The sequence below is a fragment of the Pinus tabuliformis genome, chromosome 4_2 (assembly GCF_031772625.1).
Source record: "Pinus tabuliformis cultivar Carrire ecotype Pingquan chromosome 4_2, CPIR1, whole genome shotgun sequence".
Taxonomy (NCBI): domain Eukaryota; kingdom Viridiplantae; phylum Streptophyta; class Pinopsida; order Pinales; family Pinaceae; genus Pinus; species Pinus tabuliformis.
Window position 1 is genome coordinate 1,146,623,582 of NC_142304.1, and position 19,181 is coordinate 1,146,642,762.

Sequence of the window (19,181 nt, forward strand, 5' to 3'; positions counted from 1 at the left end):
ATATTGATTTCAGAGGTTTGATCAATAAGATAGTTGTATGGTATCTAGATGACGTTACAATTTATTCCAAATAAAGAGGTAATCATTTACATGATTTAAAACAAATATTTGAAAGATGCAGAAAGTTTAGAATCTCCCTAAATCCTAAAAAGTCAATTTTTGCTCTTGACGAAGGAAAATTTCTAGGTTTTATAATTTCTAAAGAAGGAATATGCATAGATCAAGATAGAATTAAGGTGATATCTGAATCCCTTACCAAACAACCAAAATTCCATGCAATCCTTCCTTGGACATATTAATTTTGTTAAAAGATTTGTTCCATACCTCTCTCAAATTGTATTTCCTTTGCAGGTTATGATAAAGAAGAAGTCAATTTTCAAATAGGGGTTGATCGAAAGAAAAGCTTTCAAATCAATAAAAAAAGAAATCATTGATGCCCCTTTGTTATCAACCCCTAATTTTTCCAAACAATTGATTCTTTACACTGAACAATCCTATGTAGCAGTCTTAACACAACCTAATGAGAAACAAATTCAAGCTCTGATTTCCTTCTTTAGTTCCAATTTACAGGGAGCCGAGATAAATTATTAAGAGGTTGAAAAGAAATTATTTGCAGTCTTTAAATTTATTAAAAATTTCAAGCCTTTCCTCCCAAAACTCGTACAAAATTAATTGTTCCTTTCCCTACTATTAGAAAATTACTTATCCCGAAAGAATTGGGAGAGAAAAGGAAAATTGGGTTATTGCCTTGCAAGAACATGATCTAGACATCAAACGAACTAAAATTGTAAGGGTCAAGGTTTTTTCAGGTTAATTATTGGACCTTATGATAGTTCAACTGATGAAGATTCATATAATAATGTCCAAATCACAGAGGTATGTCCCATCGATACTGAATCTCAATATGCTGATCTAATTTTTTACTTGAAAAATGGTTATCCTCCATTATAACTCAATTACAAGTAGAAAATAACTCTTATACTTAAAGTTGGCTGATAGGAACTGGTGACCTATTTACATTTCTGAATCGGGAAAACTGGAGCGACTAGGGTTTGCAGGAAACCGTGACGGCGCAAGACAACGCACCTCTAGCACTGTACTCCTCCCTCCCGTTCCCTCTGGCGTTTAGCAGACCTGCACTGCACTAGACAGGCGCGATGGATCATCCTCAGGGTGGGGCGTCAGGGCCCTCCCCAATGCAGAACGGCGAGGACCATGCACTCCGTTTTGGATCGATTAACAATGAGATCCTGAACAAGGGGAAAAAACAACAGCCTGAACACAGGAAAACAGAAGGACGACAAGACAATGACAGCGGCAATCAGGGAAGGGGAAAAAACCCGGAGGAAGCGCCAAAGGTATCCTCTACAACCTGTAAGCCAGTAGCCACAGAAAGGCCAAGAATCGAGTTACCGGGGCACATAATAGACGCACGAATCGAGTTCATGAAAGACCATGCCATCATTGGGAAATTTATAGGGTTCTGGCCGACGGAAAGAGCTCTATATGGGTGGATTGCAGCAAAATGGAAGCCAAAAGGCGATGTTACTCTGCAGTTAGGGCCTAAGGGTTTCTTTACAGTAATCTTCTACTGTATTGAAGACAAACTCAGGGTACTGGGAACAGGACCTCACTTCTTCAACGCAGCGGGCCTGTACATGAGAGATTGGATACCAAGATTCAACCCGGACAAGGAAGACCTCACCTGGGCGCCAGTCTGGATCAGAATGTATGGACTTCCAGATGAGTATTGGGACGAGAACATCCTCATGAAAATTGGAAATGGACTAGGGGAATACATTAGAACTGCAGAAGAAACAAAAACACGCAGATTCATTTCCTATGCACGCATCTGTGTCTTCATGCGGCTGAATGAAGCACTGCCAGATTCGATACATCTCTCTCACAGGGACGAAGAATGGATCCAACCCTTGGACTATGAACATGTGCCATTCCGGTGCAGAAAGTGCCATGCTCTAGGACATCTCTTCCGTGACTGCCCCTTGAATGCCAAAGCTACTGACCCTTCTGCCTCTGATGCCCAGGATGGCTTCACAAAAGCCCCAAGTCGAAGACGTGCGCACAGGAAACCCCCAAATGGGCAAAAGCCCCAGCATTACAGCTCCAGTGGTCCGGCATCCAAGAATAGTTTTGAAATCCTAGCTCAATCTTCCGAGGAACCGCCCCCAACTACTGAAGCTAACCCATCCCATCCCTCATCTTCATCCCACCCTCCCCCTTACACCTCTTCCCCCACTCGCCATTCCCCCACCCGCTTCAATGATCCCCCCTCTGGGGATTCGAAGGATCAGGCAAAGAACGACAAGGAAGTAGAAATGGAAGACAAATCAGATGCTCCTCCTAATGGAAAACAGATTGAGGAAGAAGACACGCAGGCGCAACCAATGGAAGAGGAACCGGAAAGCGTAGACCTGCAGGGCCTGGATATCCAAGAACTGGAACTTGCATGCAAAGCGCAGGCTTACGATAGCATCTCAGAAGCCCAACTCAGCAAGTTGGAAGTGGTCATCTCACGAGCATACCAGCAGAAGCAACTTGGGATTCAACCAGGCAGTCAGTGGGACGGAAGCCAACCTCCAAAAGAATCAAAAAAGAGGGGACGAAAAACAGATCTACAAAGAACGATTGAGGTAGGGAAAATCCTGGTTGACTCAGGCAGGTATGCGAAACTGACAAAGTACTACAAACCCTCTCCAATTGGTTGAACCATGAAGCTGGTTTCATGGAATTTAAGAGGGCTCAACAGCCCAGGTAAACTTAGAATGCTAAAAAACATGATTAAAGCGGAGAAGCCACAAATTTGTCTACTCCAGGAAACCAAATGCAACGGCACCACTTTGGGCAACATCCTCACAAAAGCTTGGCCAGGATGCCGCTCAGTAGCAGTAGATGCATCAGGAGCGTCAGGAGGACTCGCCATAGCATGGAATACTCAAGCAATAGATCTCTCAGAGTTCCATGCCTCTCATCACCTCATACAGGCAGTCTTCCACATTTTGGGCACGAATGTACATGGTAACCTCTCGAATGTATACTTCCCGCAGGACACAGGGAACAAAATAGCACTTCTTGACACCATTGAAGCTCTGAATAACACCAGAAGGTACCCTCTCTGGATTATTGGAGGAGATTTCAACATGATCACTAAGCTAGAGGAAAAAATAGGAGGACGAAATAGGCTGGAGCAGGAAAATACTCATTTCAAGAACTTCATTCAAAGTGCCTCCCTTATAGACATGCCCTTCTGCAATGGTACATTCACATGGAGTAACCGCAGAGCAGGCAAACACCAAATTGCTTCCAAGCTAGATCGCTTCCTCATCTCAGATAATGCGATCCATCTTGGAGGAGATTTCTCAGCCGCCATTCTCCCGCAGACAGGCTCGGACCACTGGCCAATAGCTCTCCAATGGCAATGCCCCGGAAACCAGACCCGAAGACCCTTTCGTTTCGAAAGTTTCTGGCTCTCGCACCCTGAGTTCAAAGACTTTGTTAAAGCCACCTGGTCCTCCTTCACCCCTCCAGAAGGATCCAAGATGTACAAATTCCAACAGAAGCTCCGATTCCTAAAATTCCACCTAAAGCGATGGAACAGAGAAACCTTTGGAGACATATTCAAAGCACAGCAAGAGCTCAATCGGGAACTAGCGGATCTCCATCAAAAAGTCATCACTGAGGGACACACAGAAGGGACACTAGAACAGGAAAGGCACCTTCACAGGCAGATTGAGGACAGACAGAAGCAGGAGGAAATCTACTGGAAACAAAAGTCCAGAATCAGATGGTTAAAGGAGGGTGAACGCAACACTAAATTCTTCCACAGAACCACCATTCAAAGAAGAATGCACAACAGCATTCCGTTCATTCAAAAGCCTGGAGGCGAGAGAGTAGAATCGCATGAGGAAATCGAGGAAGAATTTCGCAACCACTTCAATCAGATCCTGCAAGAGCCGGAAGGAGATAGAAGACAAGCAATTGAGAAAATCACTAACAATGTGCCCAGAATCATTACAGAGGAACATAATAAGCTTCTCCTCCGCCCGATTCAGCTTCAGGAGGTGGACGACGCGATGTCCCAGCTCAAGGAAGGAAAGGCTCCCGGACCAGACGGATTCACCACTACGTTCTTTCATACCTTTTGGGAGATGATCAAACAGGAAGTATGGCAAATCGTTGAAGAATCGAGGGCATTCCACTGGATGCTTCCTTCTCTCAATAATACATTCATAGCCCTCATTCCCAAAGAGGAGGACTCCATCACACCTGACAAATTCAGGCCCATTGCACTTTGCAACGTTATTTACAAGGTTATTTCTAAAGTGGTGGCCAACCGGCTGAAGCCCTTGCTGCCGCTGCTAGTTTCCCAAGAACAGTCAGGTTACGTGGAAGGAAGACAAATCCTGGACGGCATCCTTCTTACGCACGAGATCATTCACTCCCTCAAACAATCGAAACAAGCAGGTATGATTCTTAAGCTTGATCTTTCAAAGGCTTTTGACAAACTCAGTTGGAACTTTATTCAGCAAATGCTAAAAGCTTTTGGCTTCAATACTATGTGGGTTCGATGGATAATGAGCTTGATAAGTTCAACCCAATTCTCCATCCTCGTCAATGGAATCCCTTCTCGACCCTTTAAACCCTCCAGAGGAATTAGGCAAGGGGACCCTCTATCCCCCTTCCTATTTGTTCTCATGGCAGAAGGGCTGGGCCGTCACATCAAGCAAGCTCTCCTCTCCCACTAGCTCAAAGGTCTCTCTGTACACAACTCCCCTGTCTCCTCTCATCAACAGTTTGTCGATGACACCATGATTTTTGGATATCCTTCAGCCCAGGAAGCCTCTCACCTGAAATCCTTGCTCAATGATTTTGCTGACGCTTCTGGCACTGAAGTAAACTGCGCCAAATCGCAGATTTTCTTCTTTCACACGCCCCCTCAGGTTAAATCTGCTGTCACCCGCATTCTTGGCTTTCCATCAGCAACCCTTCCCTCAAAATACCTGGGAGCCCCTCTCACAGCCTCTGCTATTAAGCACTCCTCATGGCATTCCCTCATTGAGAAGCTTGAATCTCGGCTCAACCTATGGACGCACAGATCTCTCAACCTGGCCAGTCGAGTCGTGCTCATCAAGTCTGTTCTACAGGCAATGCCACTATACCTTTTCTCTGTCCTTGCAGCTCCCAAATGGGTCATAAAAAGAATCAGGAAGCTCCAGCGCAGTTTTCTTTCGGGTGGATCAGCTACAAATAGGAAGTGGGCGCTAGTCAAATGGACTACAGTTTGTCAACCAAAGGAAAAAGGAGGCATAGGACTAAGAGATCCGGAGCATAGCAATTCTATTATGAGTGCCAAAATATGGTGGCCCTGGATCACTAATCCTGATAAGCCCTGGGCAAGAATCTGGACGGCCAAGTATGCCAACAACCGTCCCCAGGAGGAGCTAATTCGGTTTACCCCCAGGAATAAGGGATCACTAATCTGGAATGCGGAAAAACAGCATTACCATTTAATACAGCAACACACTTTTTGGGAGGTCAGGAATGGCAAAACGGCGAGATTTTGGACGGACGCATGGAACCAAATGCCAAAGCTGACCCACATCCTTAATGCACCGGGGGACCAATTAAGGCAGGAGCAGCAGCAAGAAAAAATCCATCATCATTGGTTGCAGGAGTCGGAGCACGGATTCAGGAAATGGATGCAAGGAAATCAGCTAGCTAATCTCACAAATCTACAGGATACAGGGGACTTAGAAAGGGAGCTTGGAAGAAGGAGAATCAGACATGATGAGGGCTACGATATCCTAAGATGGGGATACCGCCCAAAAGGTAACTTCTCAACTTCAGAGGCCTACAAAATAGTCTGCACCCAGAACAATCCTTCAGACCCAATCTGGAGTTTAATTTGGGATTCTAATTCTTGGCCCAAAGTCTCTTATTTTCTGTGGCTGGTAAGTCACAAAAAAATTCTCACCTGGGACAAATTACGAAGGAGGAACTTCCATGGACCTTCTATATGTCCTAACTGCCATCAAAATGAAGAGACACTCCAACACTTATTGGACTCATGCCCCCTAGCCAATCACTTGTGGGAAAAGGCTAGTTTCAGATGTCAAAAGAAATGCAGAACAATGGATGACATAACGGACTCCCTCAGACATTGGCCGCGGCACCCCTACAAAAGCGCGCTCCTCAATTGCCTATGGAAACTTCTACCAGGCCTCATCCTATGGGGTATATGGAAAGAACGGAATAAGAGGATTTTCAAGAATCAGAGCTCGAAGATGGATGATCTATGGACCAGAATATGCGGCAACCTCAATGAAACGCTGGCTCTCCACTCCTGGACACAGGAAGATCTCCCATCTCTAGACTCCGAGAAAGGCATTCTAAGCAACTGGAATTTAACTCTACCTCAGATCCCCCACTCTAGAAGCACTTCCACAAGCAGCAGCACCACTCAGGCCACATGGAAGGCCCCCCCCATGAACTCTTACAAGCTCAACTTTGATGGGGCCTCCAAAGGCAACCCGGGCAAAGCAGGCTTCGGAGGCATCATCAGGAATCAAGCAGGCACACCCTTGCAATTATACTTCGGATCTTTGGGCTGGGACACCAACAACTCGGCAGAAATCGAAGGCCTATGGCAAGGAATTCTTCTCGCAGGGAATCTCAATCTTCAGCCGCTAATCGTGGAAGGAGACTCCCAGATTCTCATAAACATGGCCAGGAGACTTCAGAATGGCTCACAGGCTGGAAAAATCACCAATAGCTGGAGACTTGCTGCCCGGCTAGAAGCCATTGAACAAGCTCTCCGCAGCAATAGAGCAATTACCTTCACCCATACCAAAAGAGAAGGTAACAAGGTTGCGGACTGTCTAGCTAACATAGGTGCAGACAATGAACACTATCTCCTTACAGGATCCATAGACATCATTCCGGACACTTCAAGGGCTCAGGAACTAGACAGCCTGATCCAAGACGAGGCCATCACCCCGGATGCGGGTGTCACCGGGCATGGTGTGCCACATGCTCAGCATGTGCCGCCACGTGAAGAGCGAAGGGAGTTAATGTCCAGGGCCGCCGAAACGTTAAGAAGGGGGAGGCGCGGCAGAGATCTTTATGGCGACGCTGAGAACGATGGAGAGCCCGCAGCGGTAATTCAATGCCTGCAAATCCCAAGAGAATGAATGCAAGGTTAAATGGGAAAGAATGTTGCTGCTCAGGGCTCAGAGAGCCAAACCAGCAACACAGAGTTCTGAGGGCAGAAGGAACGCATCTGAGGCAGGAGGTGAAGGCGTTCACCTGGGTGACGTTTTCTTCTTGTTGGCTCATCCTGTGCGTGGTACCTGGGCAATTGAACTCGGCTTTGTTTGGAGTTGGGGAAGGCACTCAGGAAGCAGAAAGAGTTGGGATTTCAAACCCACAAGTTCGTTCTTGGAGCAATTTGAAGGAATCGTGGAAATCATGGCGCGACTGCGGGAGAGACAGCTGAGCAGGAGGGGACCTGGACGCGGGACATCTTCTCGCACCCCTGCAGCAGATGAACACCATCACTGCTGTTGCTGCTACTGCTACAGGAGGGCGGGAGCCTTACCAGTTCCGGCCAATCAGTTCTTGGAGGTGGGCAGCTCCAGTGAAGGTGAGCCCGTGCTTCCAGCTTTCGTCTCAGTTGTTTTCACATTGGGCAGCTCGCAGGGAAACACAGGCATCAATGCGCATATATCAGTCCTCTTTACGAAGGTTCCGGAGGAGAACGACAAGGGAAAGCAACCGGTTTCAGCTGAGATGCCTCCTGAAGGCAATAGCGAGGATAGTCCAGTGCTGCAGCCTCCAATTGAAAAGGGCAATCCAGGGAAGGAGCCGCAGCAAGCCCCTCCTCAGCCTCCAGAGCAGATTTCGCCGGCCACTGAGAAGGATCCCTGTGCAATGTGGGCGGGTGTTCCTTAAGGCCAAGGATGGTGCTATATCATTGAGGAAGAGCCTGAAGACTAATCCTCAGAGGCACTCTCTGGTTTACTTCTCTTGCTATGTTTGTATGCTTTTAGTTCTTTTTCATACTCTATGTTCATCTGTTATGTGTCATGGCAAGGTCCACTATGAGTCTTTTTGCTGGACGCCCCTGCGCGGGCTGCTAAACTACTGTCTAAGTTCAAGTCTGTCTCAGATGTTTTGGTTTATCATGGAGGTGATGCCCCTGCGTGGGAAAATTCTGTGTCAAGCAAGGTCTTCCAAGGTGCCACAGTTGGCCCTGGACAAACTGTTTTTCTGCATGTAATGTTACCTGTATATAATATAATCGATTAGCTAGTTTTACTGAGAAAAAAAAAACTCTTATACTTAAAGTTAATGAATATCATATTGTCAATGATGTCTTATTTAAAAGGAATTACAATTATGTTTTGCTAAGATGTCTAGAAAAGTATGAAGCTGAAAAGGTCTTGCAGGAGCTACATAATGGACCAGCTGGTGGACACTATGGTGGAGACACCACTACTCATAAAATTTTGCATGTTGGATACTATTAACCGAATTTATTTAGGGACACTCATGCCTATGTCAGAAAATGTAAAGTCTTCCAGACTGCTTCAAGAATACAGGAGAAACCAACCTTGCCTTTGTAGCCAGTTAACATTGAACAACCGTTTGAACAATGGGGACTAGACATAATAGTGGAGATTGTTCCTAACTCTTCCATGCAACATAAATACAATTGACTGTTGTAGACTACTTCACCAAATGGGTGGAAGAAATACCCCTCAAGGTGGCCAATTATGAAAACATTATTGAATATATTGATCAATTCATCATTACCAAGTTTGGTCTTCCCCATGCCCTTGCTTTTTATAATGCATCTTATTTTTCAGGAAATTCCATTATTGAATTTTCTCTTAAAAGAGGTTTTAAACTTAAGTATTCTAAAAATTATTACCCTCAAAGAAACAAATTAGCATAATTTATTAATAAAAATCTCATAAGAATAATCAAAAGAACAGTTGACTAGAATCAAAGAAATTGACATAAAGCTCCAATTTTTGCTTTATGGGTTGATAGAATCACTCTAAAAGTCTCTATAGGCACTTCTCCTTTTCAACTAGTGTATGGAAAAGAAGTTATTATACCTCATAATCTACCTATTCCATCACTAGCCCTAGTCCAATCCATTGAAGAAAAACCTTCCTCTTGTTTACAATTAAGAATGTCCCAAACTTTTAAGCTACATGAAGAAAGGGATAAAGAAAAACAAGTTCATACCCATCATCAACAATTGGTTAAATCTTATTTTGATGCAAGTTCAGTTAACAATAAATTTTTTGAAATTGGTGATCTAGTTTTGAAATGGGACAAAGCTCATGAAGAAAAAGGTAAACACACTAAGTTTCAGAGATTATGGCTAGGTCCATTTCAGATCGTTGACAAGCTAGGCCCATCAACCTTCATCCTCCAAGATCTACAAGGAAAGAGGGATTCTCTTCCCGTTAATGGGCTAGTTTTAAAAAAATGTTTCTCTTAAGGATACATGTCCTTCTATAAATATGTAAATAACCACATGTATATACTGGTGTCTTTAATCCTAGTTATGTTAGGTAATACACTTTTGTCTTCACATTGGGATCTCTCATTATTTACATGAAATTTGAATGATTAGAGAAGAGATATTAGAAAGACTGATTATAACTTTGAAGTTTAGTATTGCATCTAACTCTGAAATCTTTATATCCATTAAATTGTGAATGTTTCATAACTTGAAAACTTTATAAAGTCTGGTTATCCTATGATTGGTCATGAAAAGGTTTTCTTTAAAAAGTAAAGGCTATTTTGAAGTTTTAGCATCTTTTGGCTTCAATTGTCATCCATTACTCTTAAGGAGTGAATATACCTCCCCATCCACTAATTTTAAAATTTTTAGAGTGTAATTCAAAAATATATAAAACTTGAAAGATAAGAGGTCTCATCATGAGCCGACTTACCATGATCATGGGAAACCAATGATACTGACATTATCAACACTAGCCACCAAACTAGGATAATGGCTTACGATTATATAACCATAAGACAAGAGGTCTCATCACGAGCTGACTTGTTCAATATCATTATAACATATGAATGGCATTGTCATAATCTGGTTACCAAGCCAGAACAATGGCTTTCAAGCAAACATAAAAAAATATTTTAAAAGAAAAGATTCAAAAACACTTAAGAATTTTACTCTAAGTGGATGGGATATTGGTGTATCTGTGCTTAAATGGTAACCTTGTCACAGCTATGGATGCCTGATGGTAGCAGTGGCTCTACCATTGACAAATATGTCTATCTTAAAATCTAAACTTCTATAGTTCTTAACTTTATCTTTATAACTGATTAAATGACCAACAGGGATAATAAAGATTTTCATCAATAAACAGGTTATGAGATAATTCACAAGATGATGAGTTCTTTTATTCAGAGTAATTTTTATCAATCAAAACTTCAATATTTTTACCTTTCTAAGTCTTCTTGTTTAATTGTTTAAAGCTTCATTTATTTTTAACAGAGATAACTATTTCACCCAGTATGTCACCAATTGTTGTACTACTCAAAAACCCCCCCATTATGGTTAATAGTAGAACTAATAAAATATGGGGGGCCCTTTTTAATTTAGGATTAAATCCTTTAAGTTTCAATACAATAATATAATATTAGGTTCATTTTTCCAAAAAATTGACTAAAATGATAAATCTACCTTATCAGAACCTTTATTGGAGCTTAGGTCCATCACATGTATTCGAAAACATTGGATTATTTTTAAAATCCTTTATCGAAAAAAATTATTGAATTTTTTTTTTCAAATATGGTAACATGGCCTTTTTTAAAAAGTTGTGAACTAAAACTTTCTCCGAATGTGTTTTCAAATATCTAAGCCTAAAAATTAATAAACACGCTCTTTTGTGAATATAACAAAAAATATTGACCCTGTTATCTCTCAAAATTTTGTTTCCAAAAATTGCTCAGATTAGCTTAAAGACAAAGTGTTTTCGCAGCGCATGAATCCTTTAGCAGTTTCGCAGCGCAACATGTTTTAGTGATTTCGTAGCGTGCTACGAAATTGGGGATTTGTTCGAATCCATAGTAGCTGTCATGCAAAATAGTTCTGGGGTGGATGCATTTTACAGGTGGCATGTTCTCAAGCTCCTGCATGTATGCTTGTCATTAAGTTTGGTCAGTGTGAGTTTCTTAGAGAGGGTGCAATAATTGGTTCATTGATGGATGCATGACCAATGCCTATCATACAGCCATTTGGGCAGCAATCTTTGTTCAATAAATATGTAGACAGCTATTACAATGATGCTAATGGATCTGTTGGTTCTTCATATCATACAAAGACACTATTAGTGAGTTTAAAGTGATGGTTTCAACTCTACATAAAGAGATGGGTATGATGCAAGCACATTTAACTAAATTTAAGGAGACAGCCTTTGAAGTTCATTCATTGCGGGCAGAGGTCCATTCCCTCACAACTATACTTAACAGAAAGTCAAATGAATACAAAAAACTGTCAGATAAATGTGCAGACCATGCAGCTAAAATAAAATCCTTGCAGGCTTTGGTTACGGATCTAAGAGAGACTAAACAAGAGCTAAAGTTAATTCTGGAGATGTATGGACGGGAAACCACAGATTCCAGGGATGTCATGGAAGCAAGGCAGGCAGAATGCAAAGCTTGGGCACAAGTGCATAAGCTAAAGTCTGCCCTTGATGAGCACAGTTTGGAATTGCGGGTCAAAGCAGCCAATGAAGCTGAGGCAGTCTGCCAACAGAGACTTGCTGTTGCTAAAGCTGAGATAGCTGACACAAGGCAAAAGCTTGATGCTGCAGAGAGGGACATATTGGAGTTCACTGAGGCTCTGAAAGCTAAAAATGAAGAAGGAGAAGTGTATATAGCTGAAATTGAGACTATTGGGCAAGCATACGAAGATATGCAAACTCAAAATCAACGATTACTTCAGCAGATAACAGAGAGAGATGTAGTTCATTATCTTCGTGGCCTAGCTCCACAAGAGTTCTTTTTCCACGCAAACGGGTGGCAGAGAAGGTTTTGTCAATGGCATGCTGAATGGTTTATCTTATGATCATGTTTTTCCTGATGCAAACAACCCAAACAGCCAGGCAATGACTATGTCCCAAAGTATTCGAGATAAATTGGTGAATGGATGGTTGGAAGCTTTTTATGCTCCATGGCCACGCTCAAGAAACTGGATTGACCTCTTCGATGCCATTTTTGTCAAGGTTTGTTTCATCGGAAATGTTCGGTATCTTCCCATTTCTTAAGGCTTGTCTTGAGGCTGTGCAAAAGGAGGCTGAACAGTGCAAACGCAGAAATACTGATCTGCAAGTGGAGTTGAAGAATGAGAGGTTCGGGAAAAAGAGAATTGAGGAAGAACTGGTGTAAATACCATCCATCCTTCAAAGTAAAATCATGGAATTGTAGGTGCAATGTCTTTCGGGTTTCAACATTAGAGTTGTTGGGGTGGATTTGCTTGCTCTGTGTATTATGTCTGTAACTGACTGCATATTTAACAAATCAATCAAACCAGTTCACGAGATTAAGATAAAATATTGGTCAGGCCATTGCTTATATGAGAGTGGTGCCTTATCCCAAAGGTGTCAGTCATGCCCCTTGGAGGCTTCAAGGGAATCTCATCTGGAGTTCTTATAATTTCAGAAAAAATGGTGTATACTTTATGATATAATGGTGACTTGTGAGAAGAAAGTATGGAGTTTGTCATGTTGTTGCAGAGAATGGCAGTGTTACAGACACACATCTTATGCTGCACTCTTGAAAGTTGGGTCACAGAATTTGGGGAAAAAATGAACAAAATGGTGGAGCTTGCAGTCAATTGCAGTTACCGGGGATCCTAGAAAACTTTTGTAGCGGCTGTAAGAGAACGTTGAAAGAGCAGCGGAACTCGAGCACATGTCATTGATATCATCAGTATTGTACCATATTATAATTTCATGCAATCTTCTTTGCGCAGAGTCATCTTGATCTTTAGACTGATAATATGTTGTGGAAGAGAGCGCAAGGCAGGGTTTTGCTATATGAGAAATTAGCACCTAATATTTCTTTACAGAATGGTGACTGCAAACCTTGTGCTGCCCTGTTACATCTGTTGCTATATCTGCATCGTGGTTTGCAAGATGACAAATAACTCTGGAGGCTTGCAAGTGATCTTTTGTAAGAGTGGTAACTGTACAGATTATGGAGATTTGGTCCACGCTGATTAGTACCTGCAATGCTTCCTATGCTTGCAACTTCAACTTTTATGCATCGCCAACTTCTCCTCATACAATATTTTATTTCTGAGTTGACCCATGGCAGCATACATCCTAATACATCTAGCAGATCACACTCTTTTCTATATGAGAAATTAGGCTTTCAATAAGTCTACAGAACTTGTTTTGTTGTGATTCTAATTGTCTTCTGTTGCGACTATCGAACTGTGAATTGTGAAAGAGATCCCAGGTTAGATGGGGAACTTGATACTAGTTGCTGTCATAACATATTGAAGGCTTCATTCTATACCAACAGAAGGATCAAGGCATTATTATTCACCTTCTGTGGATGGTCCAGTGCTCAGTAAGTCACCCTACATGGATATTGTGGGAGGCTCTAAGAGTTTTTTAACAAAGGAGACAAGGTCACTTTAACCATCTCTTGATCGCTTTCAAAGAGATTCAGTATTTTTAAGAGAAACTTCAGGAGAGAGTCATCAAACTATGGTTGATGTGAGGTCACAATATCATTGCAGCTTTTCCGCAGGAGAAATATCTGTTGCAAGCAAACCTTTTCAAAACAATCAAGGGAGTAAGGTGCTTAAGCTATGAACACTGGTGATCATTTAGTTATAAAAGGAAGACTGTGTTTTGAAATTACACAGCAGTTTCGTAGCGCGCTACGAAACTGCTGTAGGTGATGTTTTCAATGCAGAATAAACAGTGTGACCGGGAATTTTAAAAGAGAGACACCTGTCCATCAATACAGCCTACAGCTCATCTGGAGACATGGTGTGTGGTAGCAGCGTTCCATACCTGGGGTTATTAAAGAGCTGGGAACATGCTGCTACATTTTCGAGGAGCGGTGGAAGACAAGGACCGGGAAAACAGGGGTTCTATCCTAATATTATTGAACCATCAACGCATCCAGCATCCAATGCTAACCTGGAACATTGAATCCTCATCTCATGCTATCACAGCCGCTTCCAGAAAGAGAGCAGATGTCAAAGAATGAAGTTCATTGTAATTAAAGCCATCCAAGCTACCGCTATAGTAATCCACTTGGCAGAGGAGGAATCTTAATTGTAATAAATGCTATGTCCAGCATGATGTAGAATTAGGATCTTATTTGCTTTAGGATTCCAGCGCTGTAAATTAGTGGTCAGCTGTAATTATTAGGTAGTTAAAAGTTAGTAGGTGTCGTCATAGGTAATTATTGAGCTCCTCTCACGCTGGAGGAGGGAGCTCGAATCAGGTAGAGTAAGCATTCTATATAGAGCTGAAAGATGAATGTAAAAAGGGTTGGATACTTTGATAGAGAACAAGTCTATTTTGGTTTATGTAAAGCATGTTTCAGGAATACAAATGACTGTTGTTTTTGCCTCAGGATTCTCAATAGATCTCATTGTTCAAATGTATGGTGGCTTGTTATTTTAGTGTTCTTTTACAGTTCTGTTATTGCATAATCACTCAGAACTCATGCCCACATGCTCTGACTTCCTGTATGTTATGGCAGACTGTGTTTTATGTTAGTTATGTTTGAGCATAGATGTAAAGAGCCCTGACTTCCATGAAAAATAGTATTTTGGTTTGCTGAAATGTGTGAGACTCCATAAGCCCAATGGGAATCAATCTGATATCTGTCCAGCCAACTTATTTTCATGTGTTTGTTAAAGAGTTAGCCATCTTTTCATGTTAGTGATCAACATTCATAATCTGTGAGAGAGCCCTCTTAGCCTAAGGAGGCTAAGCCTTAGTCCAAAGCTAGGTTTGAAATAGTTACACATTATCTTACTGATAGGCAGCCTTCAGTACCTGATTTTGTGATAACAGACCCCACAGCATTGCTAGGTAGGATATCAAAGATTCCAATATTGGTGTTTTTAAAATGAAGCGCATGTCACTAATCTCTAAAGCTCCAATCACCAATCTCCGATATTCATTCCCGCTCACCCTCCAATAACCATTCATCCTTGATCACCGATATTATAATGCACCTATGATCTTTGATGTGCAATATTGTATAGCTTCCTATCTCCGACATACTCTTCGCTATGATATCCAGATTCGATATTTGTTTAAACGTTGATTAATAATAATTTCGTGTCTGCCTGTCTAACTGGAACTTTTGAATGAAACCTCCGATATCACATCTATGAAACAAAGCTATGATATTGTGGATCTGATATAGTTATAAAAAATAGTTGAATATGGTTTCTCATTCACTCCATATCAGAGCTACTTTTATCGCAAGTTTTTCGTGTTGTCTCATTTTAAAAGTTGCGATGAGCCTTTCTCCGATACCATACAGTTCTTGCCACTTGTCACTTCCATATGGATTTGTTGTTATAATACTTCGAAAGTCTATTTTCATTGGTTTTGCAGGAAGTTTGTTATCTTTTGATTTCAATTCGGTTTTCATCTGAGTTTAATAAAAGAACTAATAAGCTCTATTTCACTGAAATAGGGATGAACCCAGGGTCGATAAGGAGAAAGTAATAGTTCGATCCAAGATTTCCAAGACTCTCTTCCATGTGCCACAACGTAGTTCTAAACTGAAGAGATTGTTTTAACAGAGATTGAGAAAGGCCAACACGTGGGCAAAAAATAAATCCTTCGGCTAAATAAATCCTCAAATTTTTGTCAGATCTAAAATTGGTGACTAAAGTATGGCAAGAATCATCACAAAAGAAGACTGAGAGGATAAAAAATATATTAAAGATTGACTTGGAAAGACATTAGCATTTATTGTTCAAACTGTATAATCAATGGTTGATACTAGGATGTCTAACTCCAACACCACTACTCATTTACTTTCAGCGCTTAATGATGCATTATTCACTACACATGTGTATACAAATCCATCACCCACCTGAATTAAAATCTAAATGACAGATATATGCGAGATTCGGGAGAGAAAGCATAGTCAAGTTGATGCAACTACAATTGATTATTGTCCTTTACTTTATTTTTAGTATGGTTTGTTAAAACCACTTCAGTATTCTATGACACTTTTCTAGATTTGTGTTTTGATTACAAACTATAAATCCCCTTCATTGTTATGAAGGAAGGGTTCTGAATTTTTGTAAGAAAGTTTCTAGTTTGCACTACTATATCTTGGAGGAATCTTAATAGAAAGAGGAACCACTACTATTTCACTTATGAGCAGATTTAACGTTTATCGGGTACTATTATATGAATACTAGTACTCTATTTATGATTTCAATGGTTATTGTATTTGTGTTTATCATATACATTTCTACAAGCAATTAAGCTTTATCACTACTGATGTGTTTAATTGAAATCTCTTAAGTATATGAATGAAAAATGATATTTGATATGTGTGATGTGTTTCAACAACTGATTTAATTAACTATTTAATTAAATTAGTTATCTTTATTTATTTTAACCTCATAAAGGATTTGATGATATATACTTTCATGTTTAAGGAAAGATATTTATAAGTCACGTGTACATAAAAATCTTTCTCGAGATAGATAGTTTAAGTCTATGTATTTATGTTTCTTAGTTTCATTTACATAATCAATTCCACATTTATATATCACATCCTCTTTTTTATCTTTTATTAAGGGAAATTGGTCACATAAACCCAGTCGAAGCCACTATCCCAGATTGAAAAGGAGTTGTCTTAAGTTCCCGATTGGGTGGTTTTCCTCGATGTTGAGGTAAAGATTTTCGTGCCTTCAACAGAGCCATAATGATAAAATGACCTAGTTGAGGGTGGCATGAGTAGAATTCTATCTACTGTGTATATAGCACTATCACCTCGAATTTTGTACGAACCTCGAGTCGATAAATAGAGTTGAGGAGCCTCTGGGAGTTGCATCAATCTTGGTGTAATACCAGGGCTCATCGCCTGCCACATGGCTCATTATGAGTGAGACATGTGTAATCAAAATACTTGTGATTGGTTGACTGAAAAATTCATATCAATGTGCTACATGACATCATGACAAGGTGCCACATCGCCTCATCAACCACATTAACATCTTTAAGAAATACAACTTCACCATATGTCAAAACTTCTATGCCATAATTGACTGTGCAAAGGATTTCACATGTCATTCACCTAAAGGGTTTATGTGTTGCTATTGGATAGGGAAAACCCTCATTAAATTTCAAGCAAGTAGAGACATCTACTGTCATTCAATTCTTCATCCAATCACTGAATTTGTCCGATCTGAGCAACATGCTCAAGCTTTAAAAATATTAAAGCTCATGCAAGTTGGTCTACTATCTACTATCGACCTATAAAAAAACACAGATACGCTCTGAAACATGTGTGATGTTTAACAAATTTGGGATTTATTGGTTTTGCCCCATAGTTTTAGGTCCTTTGCTAATGTTAATCTTCAAATGGCCATACATTCTCATTTAGGAGGAGTTTTTCAGAGTGCATTATATCGTTAGAAAGGTATTGAAGAGGAATATCCAAACATAACATCAATAAAGTCATTAGGGCACCATAACCTCAAAAAAAATTAATAAAATTAAAACACCTTTGACTTCACTTGAGGAGGGCATGTAAGAGGTTAGGCTATCATATTGCTTCATTTGATTCATTAATGACACTACTACTTCCTTAGGCATTCCATTTGATATCAATACACTTTTTATCATCAATGACAACACTATGTGTAACAATATAAGATGAATTGATCTCTTTATGTATTCTATTAGTGTGCAAGGCCTATGTTAGGTCAACCATGTGATGGAACAATTGTGTTGTATCCCTATTTAGTGATGAGAAGACTTAAAGGCTATACTTTTTTAGGGGACTTTGTTTCCTTAACATATAAGCCATAATTTTGGCCTCTCTATTTGTAATTGCTTAGAGTATGAAGTGTTAATTTTGCAATGATAAAGGAATGAGAAGAATCCCCCTCAGATGGGTGAAGTTATGAATTTGGCCATCAACCTTCTCTCTACGTTTTTTGTGAAGTAGTATGGTTAGCTAGTGGTTTTGGATGCCTTTATAGGATTTTGAAGATCTCAGTACCTTTAAAGTATTCTAGGTAATATTATTCCATATTGGGATCATAAATCAATCTCTAGAATAATCTTAGAAACTTTATTATAAGCTTGAAGTCCCTCATAATTTCGGGGGTTGAATTTGGAAATTTAAGGATTATAGATAGGCCTTGGTGCTTGGGCACATAAACTAGTAGGGGGAGCTATGATAAAAGGATAGTGAGTAAAGGAGAGAAAGGAATGGAATCCCTATGGGAGCAGATGTACTCATTATCTTGGAAATATAGATAACCAACCATATGGGCCTATTTATTGTGAATGTTTCAAATATCTAGATATTTGAACATCGAGATCATCCTTGAAGTCATGTTAGTGGAGATTTGGGTATGCCATGGATATCAGGGCATTCAAAGTTCCTTAAGAAGTGGAATTTACATAAAAGCCAACAACCATATGGCCTAGATGATAGAAAATTGACCAGATGAACCCTTATGTCATAGTTAAGATCAATTAAAATATCCATAAAATCTTAAATAACATTCGTTTATGAAAATTGAGCATCCATAATGTTGTACGAGATTTATGATTGTGGACAAAAGTATCTCCCCTACGTGTGGTGGCTAACCTATAATAATAAAGAAATAAGGAACCCAATGATTTCCTTAAAGTAAATAGATGACAGAATGAAGCCTACCTAGAATCTGTTGTGAACTTTTCTCCTTCTTTAGCTTGAATGCTCCAATTCCAGCTCCGATTGCCAAAATTAGAATATGCACAATCAAATAAAACAAGCCAATAAACTACGAGATCTATGAAATATCATCTAAATACTCTATTCAATAGATCAACATGCTATTAAAATACATGAAATAACAACATCACATATAGGAAAACAGATGATTCTTTGCATTAATATAA

At 40.3% G+C, this 19,181-nt stretch overlaps 1 pseudogene; it reads left to right on the forward strand.

Moving 5' to 3' along the window:
* Nucleotides 1-11,383: 11,383 nt before the first annotated feature.
* LOC149173729 (E3 ubiquitin-protein ligase BRE1-like 1 pseudogene) lies at nt 11,384-12,127 on the forward strand (annotated as a pseudogene).
* The last annotated feature ends 7,054 nt before the right edge of the window (nt 12,128-19,181 follow it).